This window comes from Triturus cristatus, chromosome 6 (genome assembly GCF_964204655.1).
Source record: "Triturus cristatus chromosome 6, aTriCri1.1, whole genome shotgun sequence".
NCBI lineage: Eukaryota > Metazoa > Chordata > Amphibia > Caudata > Salamandridae > Triturus > Triturus cristatus.
In genome coordinates this window covers 432,408,672-432,426,723 of record NC_140589.1, presented here as the reverse complement: position 1 = coordinate 432,426,723, position 18,052 = coordinate 432,408,672, and the positions used below count along the sequence as shown (strand labels likewise).

Genomic DNA, 18,052 nt, shown 5'->3' with positions numbered 1-18,052 from the left:
ATGTGTACTTCAGCGGCAATGGGCCAGATGAAATACAAGTCACTGTCATAACACAAAATAGTGCACTGTGAAGTAAAATCATTTGCCTGGTTTTTAAGCACTATTATGAAAGAGAAATGGTTTCCCCCGTTTTTTTCTCTACACATTTCAGATCTCCCTGATTATCTAGCCCAAAGTGAGGGCATGGCCCTGGCAATTGGGGGAAAATCGATCGGGTGTCTACTCTATGCAGATAAGATAATAATCTTTGATTTAACCCCTAAGGGATTAAATAGTCGTCTGCAGGCACTCCAAAAAGTCTCCGAGGCTCACCACCTAAAGATCAATATATCAAGTAAAATTATGTGTATGCATGGGAGAAAGAAGCCAAAATATGGAAACTTTGTACGGTCTATAGGCCAAAAACATGTAAAATCATGTACCTTTTAGGAAAAATAGTGTGTGGAAACCTAAGAGATAAAGCCCATATAGAAAACAATATCTCTAAAGCCACTAGTCAGGGAAAAAGCTTGGGCTCCCTTTACATGTCTACCGGAAAAATACATTTTACACCTTTATTGAAGGTCTTTCATGCTAAATTCCTGCCTCCTTACTATATGGTACAGAATTGATAGATAAAGGTAAATGGGGCTTTTTAAATGCAACGGAAGGCAGAATTCCTAGAATTCTAGCCTCAGTTAATTCGGCATGTTCCACAGCTGCCCTAAAGCTAGAATTTGGATTGAGAAGTACCTGGGCACAGGGCCTCGCAGGGGTAGTGCGTTGGGCCTTAGGCCTTGGGTTTGGCAAAGAGTGATTATGGTACACTTAGGTTCTGGTTCAAAAATAAATTTTAGAAGGTTTAAAAGAACAGTCATTCATCTTAGAAACTTTATGCTGTAATTAGATCAGTGCTTGATTTGTACTTTATCGCCGTATCAATTAAAACCCATTCTGAAACAGGCCACTTGGAATACAAGTTTCTCTAGGGATAGGGAAGCTTGTCATTTAAAAAATGGTGACCATCCGGCTATTGACTCTTGCTTGATACATAAAGTACAGGCTTATATTTCTTGGAACATGCCACACAGAGTATGCAGCTTTTCATTACTATTGAGGCAGGGTATGCTCCTTTTAAATCCTTTACCCGCAAAATGGTATGGTTCATCACCGATCTGTAATCTGTGCAATAACGGCCTTCAAGACGTTAATCATGTATTATTTATTTGCTCAGCTTTTTTATGGTGCCAATGGAAATGGATGAGACTAATATGTCTACAGCTATCTATTATGTCTGCCTCAGCAGTAGTAGAATCTCTTTAGGAACCCCCTAATGAGATGTTCTTTCATAGAACTTTTAACTGTTTTACGTGTTTTTTAAATCTATATTAAGGTACATTAGATACATAGAATGTAGTTGCTAATATTTGTTTTATGCAGGCTATTTTCCTTTTTATCTTGTGATGGTTTTTCATGGTATATAAAAACTATCTTATGTTATTTATCTTCTAAACTCTTGCACGAATCGCCCTAAGGACACTTTAATACTTTGCACTGAACGATATGCTGCTATGTTTTTAATCTGAAAGTTCTTTTATCACTGGATTCTGTTTAGGAGTCTCTAATGGAGAGGAATAATCTTCTGTGTCCATTTTATTTGCAAAACAAATCTTTTTTCATGTGTTGGTGTGTTCAAGATTTATGTGGACCTCTTCGGAGTTCTGTAATCATAAATAAATAAACTTGAACTTGAGTACTGCCACATAAAGACATACTGCCACATAAGGACATGCAGCAGGCAGAAAATTAACAACAGGTTTATCAGGCATTGAATCGAGGCCTGCAGGACCCTTGGTCAATTTGGAGGACAGAGCGGGTATGCTAATATGTCCCGGGTCAGTGATCAACATCTGGCTATCACAAGTAACATACATGGTACCATCAGGTAACCTGATCTTCTGTTGAGTTAGTCTACCAAAGTTCCCACCTAAAGCATTCTGGACCGGTTCCCCTTCCGTACGTGCCTCCCTAGCGTGCTCCTACAAAGGAGACATTCCATATGCAAACAAGCACCTCCACCTCCTGAGGCTCCTAAATGATGAGCAGGGTCAGTACATACGGATACTAATGAGCTAGAGCAAGAAGGGGCGAGGTTAATTTAGATTCTAGAGCATCAAATCTTAGCAGCAGGGGAGAAAGTTTGGACTAGAGCCAGGACTTGACGCGCCCAAACATCTGCTCCAAAGGAAGTGTAAAGCTACTGTTGGTCAAGTACTGAGAGGACCTCCTATCAAAATAGATGGTGGAGGGAGCTCTGCCAAAAGTCATCAATCTGTGAGGAAATTGATCGGGAGGCCTGGGCCAGAATAGTATCGTTCTGTTTTGGAGTTACTCGTTTAGCTTTCCTTGAAGAAACCGCCACTACAGGAGTTGATGGACTTGGCAGCTTCAGGGAAAGAGAGCTAGGTGAGGGCATGCCTAATGAAGTGCTAGGGAGGCCAGCCGATGGGACAACTAAGTGTTCCTCCAGAAGAGTGTTAGACTGGCTGTAGGTCTGTGCTACCATTAGCGCCCCTACAAACTCCAACGTTTAGGGACATCCTCCTCTCAGTAAGCACAATCTCTACACTAACTACATTAATGGCCTGCTCCAACATAAGATCCATAGAGGTAGGTTTGGTAAAGGGTGTAACAATAGAGCCAAGACTAGTCACCTTCTTTTTGCCCATGCTAGCAGAATCAAATAACGATACACGCGTGATAAATCTCAGATGCAGGCTCCACAGAAAGAAATGGCATACAAATTCCTATCCACTAGAAGGAACCATAAGGACTGTACCTGCTAATGTGATAAGCCAAGAGTCCAGGCCCAGCCCAGCCTCTTCAGGCCGATGATGGGCAAAGACTGGCCTGCCCTTGGCCCGGGCTTTGCTTAGGGGAGGCCCATGCAGTGGGAAAGTGAGGCAAATTAAATAGGCTTGGTGGAGCAGCTGATAGTCTTGCAAGGGGTTATGGGCACTGAAGATCCCAGTGGCTAGCTTGCGTAATGGATTTACCCTTGACTGAGTTCAATTAATCCAAATGTGTTGTGATGCCAAAGGTTTCTTCAAGCAGAGTGAAAGCAGGCAATTCCAGGGCACTATAACACGGTGCATGCCGGTGCACTCTGATGATAAAATCAGGCAAACAATGCACTGCTAGGCCCTAGTGTGTCCCACGCAGTGGGAGAGTGAGGCTTATTAAATTGGCTTGGTGGAGCAGCTGAAAGTCCTCAAGGGGCTGTGGACACTGAAGTCCCCAGCAGCTAATTTGCATAACTTTACCCCCGACCAAGTTCAATTAATCCAAATGTGTTGTGATGCCAAAGGTTTCTTCCAGCAGAGTAAAAGCAGGCAATTCCAGGGCACTGTAATACACTGCATGCTGGTGTACTCTGATGATGAAATCAGGCAAATAATGCTCGGCCCCCAGCGCGTCCCCAATATACTGTATGCCCCTTTCTCAGGAAACAGATTGCGGAACACTTTCACAATGAGGTCATGTACAGCACTACAGACTGAAAAAAGATTTCACTGTAGCTATCAACCTGAAGCTTCTGGCATTGTAGAACAGCTGAAAGGCACAATAACATCTTGTTTGCCCATGGTTTGTATCTCAGCATTACTGAACTGGTCTGCTGCTTTGCCTTTGGTACTGAAGAGTATTCAAGGTATTCTGGAAAGGAGAACTGGTTTATCACCTCATGAAATTCTCATTGGAAATGCCATCAGACTGCTAGCTGTACTTGCAAATGCAATTGTGAGCATCACAGATGATATGATACTTGATTACTGCAAAGGATTAGCTGATGTGGTGTGTTCTGTCTCTCACCAGGTTGCAGCTGCTACACAAGATCAACATCGAGAACAGTGCCACAACCTCAATCCAAGGGACTGAGTCATGATCAAAAAACACGCTCGGAAGACTTGTTTGGAACTGAGATTGAAAGTCCCTTTGAAAGTAATCTTGGTCACTAACACTGCTGTCATGTGCGCTGAAGTTCCAAACTGGGTGCATGCATCATACCTGAAGAGTGAGAAATCCTTATGAAGAAATTGTGTTTTTCGAGCCTGAACGAAGAGCACTGGTGACTGCACCACCACAAGCTGAACCACAACAAAAAGCAGTGATAAAAAAACACAACAACAGCAAGGAGACGAAAGTGGTGGAGAACTGCAAAATGTTACATCAAATCAGGTGCCTGTTATTTCACAGAGTGGCATTGATTTCTCTGACAAAGAAGATAGGGATTCGGGTGAAAGAACAAGCACTGAAACAAGAAGAGTCACCCAGAAAGTTGAATGTCCACGAAGCTGTAATCAAAGGAGATTGAGAACATGTGTATCAGTTGATGGAATACCACCGACTGTCATAGAGGAATATCAACAAAGACTGAGGAGATCAAAAAGAACAAGAGGGCCTTGTCGAAGGTATTCTGCACCTGAACAGACATACGTGAACAAGGTACTGAATGTATCATTGGATGAACTGTGTAATGTGAAAAACTATACTTTATAAACCCTCATGACATCATTTTAATTGTATTTGGATAAAGCTGTCTGACAAAGCCTCTGGAAAATATTGAGAGGCATTCTAAAGACTAAAACAGCTTGAAAAGTGCTGAAAGACTGAAAAGAAATATGTATTTTTCTTTGTTTTAAGAAGATTTACCTAGACCCAAGTGTGCAGTAGAAGAGTATGGATACAATTTTTTTAAGAAAATGGAGTAGGGCTCAGGTTGTCTATACGAAAAAAATCTGAACTTAAAAGAGACTTTGTGAAAAAGAGACTGTTGGAAAAACTTGCAAGGAGAATATTCAGAGAAACCTCTAAATTAAACTTGAGCTGTTGCTGTATAATTTGCTTGAAACTATCTCCTTGTAGACAAACATGTGTTGCCTTAGAAATTATTATGTGTAAAATTTGTGTAATATCAGTACTAACGATTATAATAGTGTTAGTAGGTTTTTATTTAACACACGAGAAAGATATTATGTCTACTGATGTGAGTACCACATTTGCAAACACAACCGATGAAGAGCAATGAAAGCATCATTTGCAAGATACAAGAAGGATGCTTATACAAATAATGTTTATTATTGTTTAGTGGAAGAATAAACATACAACCTATGGATGCAAAGGATTTCTATGTCTGTGCCCACTTACTGTCATCAGCAGCAGAAGAAATGACATGACATGACATTCCATTGTCTTACTCAGTTTCATGTAGTATATTGCTTATATTTGCATACAGGTGAGCACATTTGAATACTTTTATTCTTAGCCATCTGTGCCCGTCCGTGACCCGACCACGACCTGACCACGACCAGCACAAGGGACCCTGGACCTCCGACCATCCTCCACTACGACTCAGCCGCCCTCCTCGCACTCAGTCCCAGAAAAAACAACAACTGCCAGCTGTCCACCAGAATTCGACCCACAGCCATTTCTCCTGCACCAATGCCGCCAGACCTTCACCACCACCCCCACCGCCTTAAGTGCATCCTCCTCAACGTGTGCTCCTTGCACAGACATGCCGTAGAGATCTGGAACCTACTCAACACCCATTCACCAGACATCACCTTCTTTACAGAAACCTGGACCAACGCCTCCTCTGCCCCCGACATCGCCATTGCCATCCCGGACGGATACAAGATCCAGAGGTAGGACCGCCCCAAACACCCGGGAGGAAGACTCGCCATCGCATACAAAAACTCACTCGGAATCTCCACCTCGAGCAATGCCTTCACTGATACTGAATACCTGCATTTCCAGATACAGACCAGCCCCAACTCCACGTTTCGCTGCACCCTCACCTACAGATCCCCGAGCCCTATTCACCTCCACCATCACTGACCTCACCGCACCCCACGCCATTGCTTCCATGGACTACATACTCATCGGAAACCTGAACTTCAACCTCGACACCTCCAACGACCACAACTCCACCACCCTCCTTGACAACCTTGCCAACATCGGACTGAAAAAACTCATCATCATGCCCACCCACAAGGCAGGACACACCCTTGACCCCATTTTCGCAGGAGGAAACAGAACCCACTTCAGCCACACAATGCAACCCCCATGGACCGACCACCACTGCGTATACTTCCTTGTCAACAAACACAAGCCGCCCAAACCTGCTCAGCGCCCTCCGTGAAGAAACTGGAGCATAATCGCTTAGGAACAGCTCAACTCCACCCTCAACCGTGACATCCCCACCGCCACAACCGATGCCAACTTCACAGCCAGGGAACTTCACACTTGGATCTAAAGCGGCGCAGACAAGCTTGCCCGCTACGCAACTCCAACAGACAGCGCCACAGGAAAGCCACCTGGTTCACCACCGACCTCCAAGAAGCCAGACCTGCAGACGCCTCGAGAAGAACTAGAGAAACAACAATCCACCGAGAACCACACCACCTACAAAAACGCTATGACGGAATACCACCAATGCATCAAAACCACGAAAGAACCTTCATCCACAACAAAATCCTCGCCAACGGCAGCAACTCTAAGGAACTTTTCAGCATCATTCAGGAATTCACCAAGCCCCTAGTGAAACCACAGACATCATCCCTCCAAGGATCTCTGTGACAAGCTTGGATCGTACTTCCATCTGAAAATCAAGAACCTCAACTAAAACTTCAGCACCCACACACCTGACTCCGCAACCACCACGCCCTCTGGCAACACCAGCCAGCCCACCATCGTCATCTGGATACCGGTCACGACCGAAGAGACCGCCGCAACCATGAAAGGCATCTACTCGAGGGCCCCCACGGACCTGTGCCAGACGCACATCTACCACAGAGCGGCCACTGCACAAAAATTGTGATGCACCATCAATGCCACCTTCACGACCGGCACCTTTCCTGACTACTGGAAATGCACAGAAGTCAGACCTCTGCTTAAACCCTCATCAGATCCCACAGACCTCAAGAACTACCAGCCCATCTCTCTCCTCCCCTTCATGACAAAAGTCGCTGAGAAGACCGTCAACAATTCCGCAGCAACCACAGCACCAGGACCACCCTACTCACCGCCACAGACGACATCCGCACCCTCCTTGACCAAGGCCACACCACAGCCCTGATCCTACTCGGCCTGTCAGCAGCATTTGACACCATCTCCCTCTGCACTCTCGCCGCTAGACTTCACGACGCCGGCATACACGGAACCGCCCTTGAGGGGATCCTCTTGTTCCTCACCGGCAGAAGCTAAAGAATCAGACTGCCAACCTTCCTCTCTGAACCCACAGAAATCAACTGCGGAGTAGCCCAGGGATCATCACTCAGCCCAACCCTCTTCAACATCTTCATGGCCCTCCTCGCCGCCATTGTCAGACAGCACACCCTCAGCTTAGTATTCTACGCTGATGACACCCAGCTCATCCTCTTCCTCACCACGGACCCCACCACCACCAGACTCAACTTCCAAGAAGGGATGCAGGACGTTGCATCCTGGATGAGCAACAGCTGCCTGAAGCTCAACGCAGAGAAGACAGAAGTCCTTGCTCTAAACCACTCCCTCAGCATGGAATAACACCTGGAGGCCCACCGCCCTTGGCAGCCCTCTGACCCCCACGGACCACGCCAGAAACCTCAACATCTTACTCAACTCCTCCCTCTCCATGAACAGACAGGTCAACGCCGTTGCTTCAACACCCTCCGCATCATCGGAAAGACCTTCAAATGGATCCCCACTGAGTCAAGGAAAACGGTCACCCACACACTCATAACAAGCAGACTGGACTACGGAAACCCCCTCTTCACCGGAATCAACAAGTCTCTACTCCGTAAGCTCCAGACAATAAAGCACACCGCAGCCAGACTCATCTATGGCATCCCCGACATGAACATATCAGCCAACACCTACGGAACCTTCACTGGCTCCCCGTCGAGACAAGAGTCACTTTTAAGATACTCACTTATGCCCACAAATGCCTACACAACACAGGACCCCAATACCTCAACGAGAGAATCACCTTCCACGTACCCAAAAGAAACCCATGCTCCTCCATCCTCGCCCTTGATAAAACCCTGTGCATCCGTAGAGCCAGGACAGGGGGAAGAGCCTTTTTCTACAACGCGGCCAAGACCTAGAATGATCTCCCTATCAACATCAGACACGCCCCCTCCCTGAACTTTTTCAGGAAGGCTCTCAAGACCTGGCTCTTCGTCTGAACAGAACTGCTGCCTCACCCCCCTCCACTCCCCAGCACCTTGAGAACCTCAAGGGTGAGTAGAGCGCTTACAATTCCCCTGATTGATTGATAGATTGATTGATTGATTGATTGAATCATGTTCTAATACTTTCCAGAATACCACTAGTACAAAGCATGCATTCACACCCACAAGCAAAAGAAATGGACACAGCTTGGTATTATTTAAGACCGTCTATGCTCATAGATAGTGTTACGGCCTACCAGAACAATTGCACCTGTTTAATGAGACCACTAGCATGACAGTAGAGGAAAGTAAAACTAACATAACATATAGTAAGGATAGAGAAAATTATGTTCTGAATAATGTTCGGAAAACGCCAACTCCTCGGGAGAGGAGCTGGACCTCGGACCTGGGGGAACTGGGTTCGAGTCTCGGTATTGACGCTAAACATCCTGTGATTCTGGGCAAATCACTTAATCTCCCCATGCCTAACAAAAAATGTATGTGTGTCCTCATGTAACATAACTGGTGCTATGTAAAGCGCTCTGATACCTGATTGGATTCGGGTCAAGTTCGCTCTATATAGAACTCTGCAAAAAAAAAAAAAGAAGATGAATTTAAAAAGAAAATAGTTTACCCAAAGCTGAATTTAGACAGATGACAAAAAAGGTAACATTTGGGTTTACAAAAGGAGAACACACACAAGAACCAGACGTGGGAATTATTAGTTGTGAACATACATTTGAATTAATGGGAGGCACATGGCAAATTTTACAAGGGGAAGAAACCGCAATTCCAGGAGATTATGTTGTTTGTGGGCAAGATGCTTACTTCCAGTTACTTGCTGATTGGCAGAGTATTTGCTATTTAGCTAGATATTTTTGGTGCAATCATTCCACCTGTAGGAATCATACTGAATGACTAAAAGATTAGAAAACTGACAACAGTAGTCAACAAGCTGGCAACTAGGACTTCTGGAGCTTTATTATTTCTGAACACTGAGCTTGTAGCAATTGGATCCATGGTTTTGCTATATCGCTTAGCATTATACATCTTACTCGCAGAGAAAGACGGAGTTAGCTTTGCTGCTCATACATACTGGATGAGAGAAAGATAATTCAAGAATTTGCAAAGAATATTTCCTACCTAAAACCTGAACTAGAGGAATTAGGAGCACATAGGGCCTGATTACGATCTTGGAGGACATTATTACTCCGTCCCGAAAGTGACAGATATCCTGCCCACCAAATTACAATTTCATTATATGCTATGGAACTTGTAATTTGGCAGACGGAATACCTGTCACGTTTGTGATGGAGTGTGCCATCTGCCAAGATCATAATCAGGCCCTTAGCATTTTAAAAAACTTTGAAAAGGGAATACACACAATTGGAAACTTGTTTGCAACTGCAGGGAGAGAAATTCTGAAAGCTATTTTGATGCCAATACTAATTATAGGGCTTTGTTTACTTTTCCTAGTTGCATTATTATTCTGTGGCTGTAGATACTGTATTAGGAGAAGAAAAAGCAGAGAAATGAGCAAAAGACTAGAAAAAGAACTAGCATTAAATAATCGTCTTAATGACAAATGAAGAAAATCTTTGAAATGTAAAAGTTTGAAAAGAAAAAGACATGACTCAGCTGCGGATGAGAGTGCCCTTTTAAAAGACGTTACATGTGATGGTTAAATTAGCAATCAGATAGGGGATTGAAAGGAAGTGTTTATTGAAATACAAAATAATATAGTTAAAGTCACATGTGTAACATTAACGTGCAACTTATATTGAGCTGACACTATATAAAATGTGTAAAAATGCAGTATGTAGTCATCCCTATTAGTAGTAGGCCTCAAAATGTCTAAGTCACCTTCATTTTACAAGCAACTACACCAAATATGCTGAGATGAGCTCAACATGTTTATAAAGTTGACCTTACCTTAACCTGATTTTAATGAAAGCTCACATTGTATTGCAGAATGTTACTGATTAACCATGACATTTTGAAATATTTTGCTAGAAACACTTTATCAGTGAATACAAGGAATTATTATTTCACTCACTAAATACAATGCATGAATAGAAAATGTTGATCTTTTAACATAGTTTTCTCATTTTATAATGAAAAAATGTGATGCTGAATACTATGTGTTGCAGCTGATGTATTTCACATAGACTATTGTTTAGCCCACATACAATGTATTTAATCAGAAGGTTAAGAATGTGCTCATGCCTACTGAAAAGGAGGTCCAAGAATTGAAAGGCCTCATAAGTAGACATAGTTTTAATAATATCCCATACTTTATGAGAATTCTTTCTTTGTAAACTCTTTGTGTGGAACTGTGAGAAAGGAAGAGCAGAGTCTGTTCTCAAAAGAACACCCAGGGCTGATTAGACGACAGAAGAAAAAGATGTAGCATGAACTGCAACATTTCCTTTCGACTGTTATCTTAGTGCTTGTTTCTAGAGTAGGTTAATGCCTTTTTCCAGACCCTTGCTTCATGCACTTTCCATTTCCTTTATGCAGATTGTAGTTGCTACTGCTACTGCATGATTATGTTTTGCTTTATTGCTGAAACTCTAATAAATTTGGTGAACCTCTCTTTATGGAAAGTTCAGTTGTTGTTGACTGATTGAATTTTAAGCTATATGCTCTATCTCACTCCTGCCTCTCGAACTTGGACTCTTTATGGGTTCCAACGTACTTCATTTTCACCCCTTCCTTTAGAATAGGGAATTCTTTCCTCTATGGAAAGCGCTTGATGCATTATTTGTTATTATTTGTTCTAACTTATCCGTTACTAACAATTCTGGAATTCTGTAAATTGAATAAAAAGAAAAAGTAAAACTTACTAAACCTTTTAATGAAAATAAAACTCTCAGAACTAATTGAAACTCAAATTTTTTACTTAACTTAGAAATAATACTGTTATATGATTCTTCTGATGTTTAGCTCCTGATCTTCTCTTAAATGACAGCAAACATATGTCGCAGAGATATTACTAACAACACCGAGAGCAGGTATCAACCTGTTGGTGTGAGATAGAGATATTTTACCATTTTATTAAAATGTATTCATGCTCCATCGCTAGTAATTGTATCCTCTCCAACAAAGAAGAACACTGATCACCAAGGCAAAGCAGGATGTCGTCATAAGTATGAAGAGCTGCAAAATATTTAAAATCTCATCTGAAACAACACTACAAAGAAACTGTGTCTCAGTTGATCTCAACATTTTCTTCATTTTGAATTTTTATAGCAAGAATTCTGCCATGTTATGTCACATTGTTATTGAGGTTAAATTAAATGGTTCCAAATTATTTATTGTAATTTAACCATCACTACAAGACTTGAGGGTTAGTTTGGCAGCACTTGATGTGAAAATGGTTGTGATGGCATTATGAATATAACACAAATAGTACAGGGATTTTTAACCTAGGTTTTATTTTAATAAAATATTACCCAGAAACTGAATCTCCTTTTACTTTCAGCAGCATCAAAGATGATCAGGCTTTAGGCCAGGCAGGGCAAGTATGGCACATTCCACGAAATCTTGCATAAATAGATTTCATGTAAGTGCTGGACCCAATTTACATAAGGAAGTTTCATCGTAGCACTGTACTGTGTGCATAGCAGGCACTGACACTGAGGATACTGCAACAAGGTCCCTAATTACATGGGATGCCATCCTGCACAATCTACTGGATATCTTGGACAGCTCACCCCATAGTTGAACGGTGTTATGCTGCTCTGTGGAGTTAGGAAATGGCCTTCCCACTGTGGTTTCAGTGTTTAAACACCGGTAAAGTTTTAAAATGGAGGAAAAAGGAATTCCATTCACCTCAGTCACGACTATTCAGCTCTGCATTAAACAGACTAGCAAACACAAAAAATCCTCAGGTGTAGAGTGCCAAACTGTGCAATAAAGAGAAACTGAAGATTCTCTCCAGGTACTTGTGGGGGAGTCCCTTATTTAGGATGAAATCCCACCACCCACCAAAGGTGGCATGCTTCATCATCTGGGATTCTCCTCTTGATGAGGACACCTAGCCCTGCCACTTCTTCCTCGTGGGCCGCGATACAGCCTGCGGGGCCTCCCTCTATTCTTCAGGCACATTACGGGTGCATCCTGTGGTGTCTGCTCTTTTTCTATGTCGGTGTCAGAGCGAAAAATCCTCAGGGTTGGTTTGTTGCTCAGAAAGATCCACCTCTTGATATTCCCAAGCCAGAATAGCCGTGATGGCACAGGTCAGTGGGAGGATCAAGTGAGGGAAGGAAAGGAAGGGAACAGCGGGGAGGGAGACCTGAAATGACACCAGAAATCATAAATACTTCTACTCCAATCTCATAGAGTATGTATACCACAATATATCAACGAACCATATAAGGCAACCCCATATACCAGTAACAAAAAGAAACACACAAGCAGCTTGAAGTATTCTACATATTATGTGGCTTCGGTGTAGAAACATCAATCACTTCATCATGGTTGCTGTGTAAGAATACATAAAAGAACATTCATAGAACATTGAAATACCATGTATATCTATATACTCTAGGTAATGGTTATGACAAAAGAAACCAGTGTATTGCTCCATACGATGACATACCCTTTCTAGACTCCACTAGACTTCGCAGGGGTTGAGAATAGTCCCATACCACTCCTGAATACACCCCTGTTCAATGGAGCCAGAAAAATAGCAAACATATAAATCACTTTCCAGGATTGTAGGATATCACATTTATCCACAAATGACACGCATGATTTACTAGCCACAATGTTCTCGCTGGTTAAAATCACCAACAAGTCATAATCCCATAAGCGGAAGGTGATAAGAGCTTACGCTCCACTTGGTGCAAACCAATAATATTCCCGCTGGACGAACCACAGGCAGGGTTCACCAACGGCAAGAATCACAAAGTGTTGTCAAGCCCTGCAGGTGAGGGGTATTATTCCCACTGCATGAACCACAGGCAGTGGTTCGCCAACGGTGGGAATCACAGAGCGTTTGTAAATACATGCGGGTGGGGGAGATCAGAAACCCTTGCTCCGCATGAGCTGAGAAGCTCGCCAACGGAAGACAGGAACGTTTCCCACCCAGCACGCTAAGAATGAGTGACTAAGGTTCAAGGTGCAGAGCACCCTTACCAGACCCCCGGGGAACAGCAATCCAACTGCCTCGATTCCGACATCAAAATGTCCGATGCTGCAGCGAGTTCCGTAATCTCCTTTATGGGCGGCTCTAGACTAAGCAGTGTGACGGCACGCACTGCATCAAGGGAACAGTAGTCCAAGTCTTCTTGTGGGTTGTTTCCTTTGCTGAGCCGCAAGGATCGCTTGGACACAGCCCAATTATGGTTCCGGTTGACCAAACTAGCGCACTCGAGGCAGTGCGCTCATTACAGACGGGCACACCGCATACCTAAACAGCGACCCGTTATCTGACAATTTGCATGACAGGTATGCCACAGTTCCAGTTTTGGACCTGGGGCTTCCTATTTTCACACGTTGGGGCACTATATTCTTACGTTCCTTTCACTGGATATATATGTCTTTCTTCAATTCGTCTGGGGGCCATCTTGCCTTCCCATGATTCCATAGTCTTCTTCCCAGAAGGCCTTGGGAAGTATCTGCTCTACCAATTCAAGATGACGACCATTCTATTGCATCCACTTTCCTTCTCCGAGATGGTGGTTACTTACTTCCTGTTTGTTCACTTCCTGTTCCTGTTTGGTCACTTCCTGTTCGGTCACTTCATATTCATGGGTATTTAAAGGGCTGAATCCTTCATTTCCTTGCGTTGCAGCACTCTTTGCTCCTGCTGGTGTGTCCTCGCTCTTGTTGGTATCCTGTGCTCCTGTCTGGTGTATCTGTGATTCCTGCTGGTGTATCTTGTTCCTGATTATAGTCTTCTATTCCGGTTTGGATTCCTTGCCTACTAATTCCTCCTTACTGGTAGCTTCTTTCCTTCCTTTTCATTCCTGGAGTCCCCACTTCCATCAGAGGCTTTTCCCTACGGGGTTTTTTCCTCTTGGGACTCATTTTGGAAGGCACAGTCTGCTTTGGTCTCTTTCCTTGTCGGCAGCACTGTGGCTACTAGAAGGGGTCGCCCTTACCTCGGACAGACCAGAACCCTCAAGAACTGAAGTCAAGGATCTCTCCAATACGCCAGAACTGGTAAGAACACTACAAGTTGTTACATATACTGTCTATTTGGGCAATTGTTGCAAACACTGTCTGCCACAATTCAAGAATTTACTGCTTGGGAACAATTTTGTATTTATTGTATGGTGCCATTGGTTAATATACTGCTTGCGATAATGTTTGCATAATTAATGTGGACACATGAATATATAAAAAATGTTTAGGTCATGTGTCGATTCAGTGAGGCATTGGTGTTATTAAAGTAGTTTTTCATCTATAATGAGCATTTTGTTTTTAAGAGTTTCACTAATCTTAATTTCTGTGACTTCCCTTTCCATGGCATTTCTTTCTGTGGGGTCACTGGTCACTGTGTGAATACAAACTGTTTTCTTGTTGAGCTTGGTCTTGCAGTAGCAATGGGGATCCTCACCCTCTCCTTGCAGTCGGTGTCCTATAATATAAATTTGTTTGTGTTGACACACAAGTGGAAGCGATGGAAGAGAAAGAGGAATGGGATGACAAATATAAAGAGAAATGTTGCAGTCTTCTACTGATGGTTCATGAAGAGGGCATATACCCTCTCAGAGTATTCATCTGGGTGAGCCCAGGTAGGCGTAGGGCATAGGGGGCTTCTTCACCCTTAGGGAGAATTCCCTATGCACACCCTGTCCACAATTATAACTAAAAATGAATAATCTGCAGGGCCCTGAGTTCTAAAACGGCTGCCAAATGTCTTTGTTGATGTAAGGCACCCAATCAGATCTTATCCTTTGATCTGTACTAGCGCAGCCTGAAATATCTATAAATGTCGCACCTTAATTTGTCAAAAACTACTGCACGGACTTATATCAAATTACATAAACATGCTTTTCTCATAGGGATCTATCTTTCAGCATATTTAGTGTTATTCTATTCAGCCATTTTGGCATTAGCACTGCTCAAAATTCCTATGGGAAACTGCATGGGAAAAACACATTTTAGGTCATCCACTTTTGTCAGCCCCACTTGGCAGATCACCCAGAAACCTTCCAGGAAGAAGTGCAAGGGGATTATACTTTTCATTGGAAAGTTTTGTGAACATTTGTTAAACGGCGTGTTGCAAGTGAGGGAGACAAAGTAAAAGACTTACCTGACATTCTAGTCGTAATTCCACTCTGAATGAAACCTTGAACAAAAAACAAGAGTTAAAATAAAGGTAGGATTAGAGTACAGCAGAAAGGGAGATAGGAGAGAAAAAAAAGAAGGACTTTTGTTTCTCCTCCAGGAGACAAACCCAGAAGAAGAAAGAGACGGGGAAGGGGAGGAACAGGAAGAAGACTGTGTCAAGAGAGGAGAAGCAAAAAACCTGCATGTTCTAGGTGGAGGGAGGCTTAATCCAGAAACCCAGATACTGAGCGGAGATAACAGTCACAGGATGCATTCAAGAGAGAGGAGGACTCAAGTAGAGTCACACATCTCCTCACTACTGCCCACATCAAGCGGTACCTAGCCCCAGCCAAGACCCAGAAGAAAATGACTTGCCTAGGTGGGCGTACGATTGCACGACTGGTGGTGGAGAGGATGGGTAGAAAAGGAAATATGTGGGGGGACATAACTGAATTTAAAAGTGCTCAGAGATAAAGCCCTGAACAGGACAAAACCTGAAAGATTTTTTTCGATATTAATGGTTCACTTAACACAAAATTGCATAAAGAAAATGTTTGCGGTTTTTAAGGTTTTGTTTTGGCCTGACTAGTTGAATGCAATTTTCTTTAAAGTTTTAAGTTGTAAGGGATAAACAGAGAGGTCTAAAGAGAGGAGAGTCCATAAATGGTAAGGCTGAGAAAGCCTTAAGGAGAGAAACCTGAACGACCCTGTCAGATTCGGAGATTCTAGATAAACCTAAATCCAAAGGAAGGACTCTAGGGGAAAAAGAGGACTCCAGGAACAACCTCAAAGAGGAGAATCAGAGTGTGTGAAAATATACAAAGGAAAAGTGAAGAAGAGATCCACCTTAAAAAACAGACAGAAATGCAGGGAAGCCTTGCTACAGTACAGGCCCATTATCAATAAGTTGTAACCTTACCTGTATTCCATTCTCTTCCTCCGAGGGTCTCTAGTCTGAGGACGACAGCATTTGTGGAAAGAAACGAAACAGTCAAGAGGTTGAGGGACAAAGTGAGTAAGAGTCTCAGACTGAGTTTACTTGTAGTGGTTTTTGTCCAAGAAATGTAAAATGTTGGAAAAATAAAAAAAAACAAAAGGAATTTAAACTAAGCCACAAATTGGTCTTTGGACTTGCTAACTAAAATCCTGAACCTATACCAACGCCTTACACGTGGGGTTCGGAGGTGGGATTAATCCACCTGATAAAAGATGGAGAATGTCATACACCGCTTAGCAAAAGGACAACGAAAGTTTGAAAAGACTCTAGAAAGAGATATCAACGCAGCTGGGACTGAATGGATCAAAATCCCATTCAAAATTAAGCTCACTAGTTGCTCACGGTCTCAGAAAGCCAGCTACAATTGGCCACAGGAATTACGCAAAGCAAGGGATTAGTTCCAAGGGTTCAACTATATCCTTACAAAAATGCATTCCAGGGGAAGATCCAGAAGAATTTTCAATTAACTTTGAAGGGGCTTCCCAGACTAGGCAGTGACCAGCAGATAAACAGCCACATTATTTTACACCGTTTTTAGTTGGTGAATCCCAAACCACCTATCAGCTGCCAATCCCACTGGAACATCTGCATATGAAGGGATTAAAAGGGTTACCCTAGATAGACTGGAAGTCGATCAGGAAACCTATTGTCTTCACATCCACAAGGGAAGAGGAACCACAGGGGATACCCCTATGACTTTATTCATTTGGCCCAAAGATGCTGCAGACCAATGGTTCAAACCTTATGAGGGATCTAAAGAGGAAATATTGGCTAAAATATACCTTGAACAATATTTGGAGGTGTTACCACCCTGCCACGCAATGATACTTGAAGCAAAACCTCAAGCTCTCGCTAACATAAGCATTGAGATTGCCAGCACTTTTACCCGAGCCCAACCACCTATATTAGTAATGAAGCCTACAAAAGACTTTAGGGCCCCTGTACCAATGCTGGGATGTTTCTCACATTGGACACCAGGGGCACGACCGCAGACCATGACCATACGCCCACAGTGTTATGAAAATTGGGAATGAGTTATATTGCCCATTTCTGTAGAAGCAAAAACATGGACTACAAACCCATGGAGGTGAATTGCCTACAGCACCCCATGTACTGTAGCCATGAAACCGGGTCTAACTATTATGTGAGCCTTCATCAGAATCATAAAAGAATCATTTCTCTTTTGGATTTATAGTTTTGTCTTTCCCCACCAGATTATTCTTAATCATCAAGTCACAATTAGATGTGTCTGTGTGAATCAAAAGACAAACCACATGGCTAAAGTACTGGTAAATAGACCTGATGGGGAAGAAACTTGGGTAGAGATAGGCATTTTTATCTAATGTTTTAAAAGAAGTAATATTGGGTACAGATAATCCCAATTTCCTCTCGCTCTTCAAGAACACGTTAAGAGGAGAAAAACACGGTTAAAAGAGGCTCCTTTCTCCCAAGAACCGATGGATACTCTCTCTACTGTAAAAAATCTGAAGTCAATAAAAGGGAGAATGCAGTAGAAACTTAAAGATTTTATCCAAAATGCTTTGATAGCCCCAGAACCTTGGGAATTCAATAAAATCTTTAT

The 18,052-nt window shown here is 42.9% G+C and overlaps 1 long non-coding RNA gene across 1 annotated transcript in view; it reads left to right on the top strand.

The window, feature by feature from the left end:
• Positions 1-5,143, top strand: part of LOC146817265 (uncharacterized) — a 78,015-nt gene extending 72,872 nt beyond the window's left edge. Inside the window, exon 3 of the long non-coding RNA XR_014962961.1 lies at positions 3,853-5,143. This is a non-coding gene — a long non-coding RNA (uncharacterized LOC146817265). The remainder of the gene's footprint in view (positions 1-3,852) is intronic.
• Positions 5,144-18,052: the final 12,909 nt, after the last annotated feature.